Source organism: Oryzias latipes, chromosome 11, assembly GCF_053564925.1.
Source record: "Oryzias latipes strain Hd-rR chromosome 11, Olatipes_Hd-rR_3.1".
Lineage (NCBI taxonomy): Eukaryota > Metazoa > Chordata > Actinopteri > Beloniformes > Adrianichthyidae > Oryzias > Oryzias latipes.
Window position 1 is genome coordinate 3095368 of NC_136247.1, and position 5397 is coordinate 3100764.

The following is a 5397-nucleotide window of genomic DNA, read 5'->3' on the forward strand; positions in this document are numbered from 1 at the left end:
TCTACACGTGCACGCGTCAGATATTTCCATCCACTGCATGGTGTGAATCTTTGTGCTTGTTTCTGCTGTGACGTGCCAACCAAAACAGACCCCGGCGGTGCCACGCCGAGGCTCATGGGCCCCCCCGCGGGGCTTGGAAGCGAGGCTGGGAGCAGTTCATCACTCACGCAGGATGGGGGTGATTATTCGCCTACTGTACTCTGGGTACTGGAACTAAATATAGCTGCGCCCTTCCAGAGAGGTGGGGCCACGCTGCCAGGAAGCTGATGATGGAGGCATGTGGTCACTACTGCTCTAGCGGGGGTGGGGGTGGACGGATGGGGGGAAGTCATTAACATTTGTCCACAGAAATCTTTACAAATTCAAATAGAAATAAGAATGTCTCTATGGTTGAAGACTTCATGCAATGAGTAAAACATTTCAGCCTCACAGTGATAGAGAGTTGTGCAGATTTCCAGCAGAGCCTGAAATCTCCTCAAAAGTTGGATTCTGATTTTGAGCAGAGCAACTTCTCAAAGTCGTCTGTATTGGGACTAAAAGCACTTACGGGATGTGCTGTTGATTCTAATTGCAGTTTATTGCACATCTATTGTATCCTTTTGCTCCAATCAACAACAAGATAAGTGGTTGTTCTGCAAAATTGAGCTTTAATGGAACTCCACTGAACATCCTGTTCCCGTTTGGTGACTATAAAGATCCAATGTTTTATCCATTCAGCTGTTTTGGAAAATGGTCCTACTTGAAAGCCTGTGGTTCACATGATGCTCCGTCCAAACTTAAGGTAGAAGATGAGAGGGACCAACTCTCCTACATGTGCAAAGCAGTGGTCTCCAACCTTTTTCAGGCCATGGACCGATTTAATGTCACAATCTTTTTTATAGAGCTGCCTGAATGGGGCTGAACTCGGCGTCTGTTCTTTTATTTTCAAGCTTCCTGTTTCCTTTAACATTTGAAGGTAAAGTTCATATTCAGTCTCTGTAGAAAATCTGCAGTTGCTTTAAACCTTATTTGTACTCTGGATTTCATTACGGGGCCGGATCAGGAGCTGTGATGTGCTTTGGTAATCCACTCCTTAACAGAAAGCAGTAGAATGGAATCTGGACAAAAACATGCTTTGATTTTTGATAGGAGATAAATAAATGGAGTTTTTTTCTTTAAAAATGTGGCTTTTGTTCTCGTTTTAGTGCTACTTGCACCAATGGGTTAAGGTCCCTGAGAAAAATCCCAAACTTAGAGAAATTCTGCACAATGTGGTGATCGGTGATTGTCTGACTCAGAAAACAGACATGAACTCAAGAGAAAAAACACAACTTCCATGTCACCACATGAAAGCAGAACAACGTTCTGCACCTCAACAAAGGAGACACACCAGAACTACAGGGAAGATAAAACGTTAGTAAGGGTTATCAATATAATGTATTCCAGTTCGGCAGCACAGATTAAATAGTTTGATGGATTGCATGTGGTCCTGGGCCGTAGTTTGCCCCCTTGTCTTCACCCATAACAGTGAAAGCTAAAAAGCTAAAAAATCGGATGTCAACTTCAGCCTTGTGCGACTAATAAATATAAAAAAACACAGGCATTTTATAAAAACAATCATAAACATGAATCCACTGTTTGAACCACCTTTTTAGCAGCATCCTGGTAACATTAGACAGCCGGTTGCTGAATAGTCAGCATTATTATTATTATAAGTTTGTGGGAACAACTGTCACAAAAAATCCATATTTGTTTACCTCCTTTTGATGTAAAGACTCCTGTTTTTGTCTGTTGCAGACAAAAAAAAACATGCAGCTTTCCTTTATTTTGAAGTTGAAGGCTCTTTCCAAATATATCTGTTTTTTCATCCATCTGAGACCATATCAGATGGATTTTCTGCACCTGATGGAGTGACATGACGTGTCCAGAAAGACTCGGATGTGGTGAAGAGAATCCAGTACTTTTAAAAAATAAAAATACCTTCATATTGAAATACATGTTTTTTTCTCTGCAGCGTGGTACCAACTGTCCCACAGATCGGTACCGGGCTGCAGAGAGAAAAACAGGATCTAAAGGATCTATGCTTCCTTTAGTGCTGTAGCAGTCTGGTGGATCTGGTGTAAATAGAAGGTTAGATTAGGTGTGTACTGCAGTCACCCTCTTTGGTCACAGCTGCTCTTTGATGCCGTGGATAGTTGGTCCGAATCAACACTGTAGTAAGGTACACCAGAAACAAACAGAGAAACAAAGTCTGCTACAGACCGAAAAGCTTAAAGTGAAGCAGCACAGAAAAAGCTCTGTAACGTCTGATCCTCACATCACTAAACCTTTTCTAGTTTTTTCTCTGGGGAGGGACAGTCAGTGTGATTAGAGCAGATTCATTTGTTTGTCATTACTGAAAGAGCAGCTCCATCAAAAAAGCCTGGATGAGTTCCAACTGTAGTGCAGCATAAGCTCTGCTGTTACTGCTGAGAGGCCACTTACTTGTCTCTGAAGAGCCATCAAGGACAACATGAGGTTTATTCCACCAGTTCAGACAAAGATGTTCGTGAGTTTGTTGGTGCCTGCACTGTCTGCGCCCGTTCCAAATCCGGCAACTCTCTACCCGCTGGATTGCGCCATCCTTTTCCCACTCCTCACCAGCCCTGGTCCCACCTTGCAGTAGACTTTGTCATGGGGTTACCCTCTTCTCAGGGGAATACTGTTATCCTCACTGTTGTCGACAGATTTTCAAAAGCTGCGCACTTCATTCCCCTTCCTCAGCTTCCCTCTGCCACCGAGACAGCCAAGATCCTAGTCCACCAAGTATTCCGCCATCATGGCATCCCTGCCAACATAGTATCCGACAGAGGACCCCAATTCATATCACAGGTATGGAAGGCATTCTGTACTGCGCTTGGTGCTACTGTCAGCCTGTCCACAGGTTACCACCCGCAGTCCAACGGACAGGCAGAATGGGCCAACCAAGAACTCGAAGCCAGCCTCCATTGTCTCGCTGCCCAGAACCAATCCGACTGGTCCGAGTTCCTTGTCTGGAATGAGTATGCCCTCAACACCCATCCATCCACTGCTACGGGCTTATCTCCCTTCGAAGCCTCGCTGGGCTACTCTCCCCCTCTGTTTCCCTTGCAGGAGCTCGACTTTGCGGTTCCCTCCGTCCAGGAGCACCTCCAGCCCTACCAGCACATCTAGACTCAAACCCGTGAGGCCCTCCTTCGAACTAAGGAGGCTAATTGCCGCATAACCAACAGGCACAGGGTGGAGGGTCCCGTATAACAGGTCGGGCAGAAGGTGTGGTTGTCGTCCAGGAACATCCCCATTCAATCCTCATCCCACAAACTGTCGCCCCGGTTCATCGGGCCCTACGTCATTGGCCCCCTGTGTTCGCCTCCGTCTGCCTGTGGCCCTTAAGGTACATCCTTCCTTTCACGTTTCACAAATTAAACCTTTTCTGGACAGCCCTGGACAGCAATACTTTGATTAACAGCAGAGACTTTCACATTTCTGTCTGTGTGCATCTCATCACAATCCATGGAAGACATGGAGGATGTTTAGAGATGGGATTCCTTTATTCAAAAATCTCTACAGAAGCCTCTGAAATCATCGGTAATCTCCATGTTTGGGTTCATTCACATCCCGGTACAGTGAGGTTCACTCCGTCCTGCCGCTAAAGCCGCTTTCTGCCACCACTTCTGTGTCCACATTAGTTCAAGAGGGGAAAAATAAAAACAAGTTATTGTCTCCACGAAAATAAGAAAACATCATAAGATTTAGGAGGTCTGAGCTGGCTGCGTCCCCATACCGCAGCGGCTCTTCGTCTGCTCCAACCAGCTGCCGGCATAGCAGGAAAACGAGCTCTGCCACCAGAGCTCGCCATGCCGCTCTGGCGGCAGAAAGCAGCTCTCCATCTGTTGTCCAGCCAGCCGCGATCACCTCGCTATAGTCAATGAAAACATCAATGATGCAGTGGCAAAATGAATTTTATTATTGCTTTAGAACAATTATTATTATTTACAATAAAGATATTACCAGAAGCCTTTACGTTTATTTACATTTACTTTACATGAATTATCATGATCTGGTTCATAACTTCTAATCCGATTTTTTTACCTTACCAACACATATTCAGGTCATTACAGTTTTTCTCAGTCGCTTTAGTAAAATTCTCAGATCAGAATGAAATTCCCAAAACTATTTGTTCAATCTTCACATCATGATGTCACTTGTGCACATCATATAAGCAGTTTCTCACTTCTTTGAACAAGTTGCAATTGCTTTGGTACATCCATGCAAATGATTATGTACAATTCTCTGCTCTTTGCTACATTATCACTTGTTTATGTCTTGTTGATCAAAATGTATTATATAGTTCACTGTGCAATAGTCTTACTCCTCAAAACACCTAGTCATTAGTTCATCGTATAAGTCATTAACTGCAAAATGGTTGACCAAGTTGTCATAATGTGACAAACATATTTATATACATCTCCATTATATGTTTTTTGTCTAAATCTGTACTGAATTGGTAAATTGCTCTCAGGTGACTTGACTTCCTCTAACAAAGGTGCATCTCATTGACAATCAATGGGCAAGCATATACTGTATACGGCTGAAGCACAACACAATGTTCTATGTCTGACAATGGAAGGACAAGGAATTGGACTGGGTCAACAGCCAGAGAGAAGAAGAGGAAGAGGAGTGAGGCTGCGTGGTGGAAGAGTTAGGGGGCAAAACCGAGGAAGAGGCCGAAATATCATCGGCCACAGGGCTACAGTTGATGTGCCAGGCCAACGGGCGGGAACATAACCATGGGTGCTGCCATCTGTGACAATGGTGTGCTTACTCATATTCCCATAATAGGTCCATACAACAGAACATCTTATAACCTTTCTAGAAACTCTCTACAGAGATCTCATCCCTGAAGAAGAGAGGGGTCAGAGTGGAGATCACCTGCCAACGTATGTGATAGTTTGGGACAATGTGAGTTTTCATCACTCCAACAGTCCATTTCACCCTACTCTCCATTCTTTAACCCTATTGAGGAATTTTTCTCAGCATGGAGATAGAAAGTTTATGATCGCCAGCCACATACACAAATGACCCTCCATGGATGCAGCGTGTGATGACATCACAGCAGACGCCTGCAGAGGCTGTATAAGACACTCTAAAAGATTCTTTCCACGCTGCATTGCAAGAGAGGATATTCGCTGTGATGTGGATGAGAATGTGTGGCCTAACATACAGGAATGACAAGAGGTGTAGGAAGACCACACTAATTCCTACTGCACTGCCTGGACTGTTGTACAGAATATTGTCCTATCTTTTTTCCCCTTTGTGTTACTGTTTGCAGTGGGTTTTTTCTATGTTGGTATGACATGGTCTGTCAACAAATTACAATATGAACAATAAAAGTGTAAA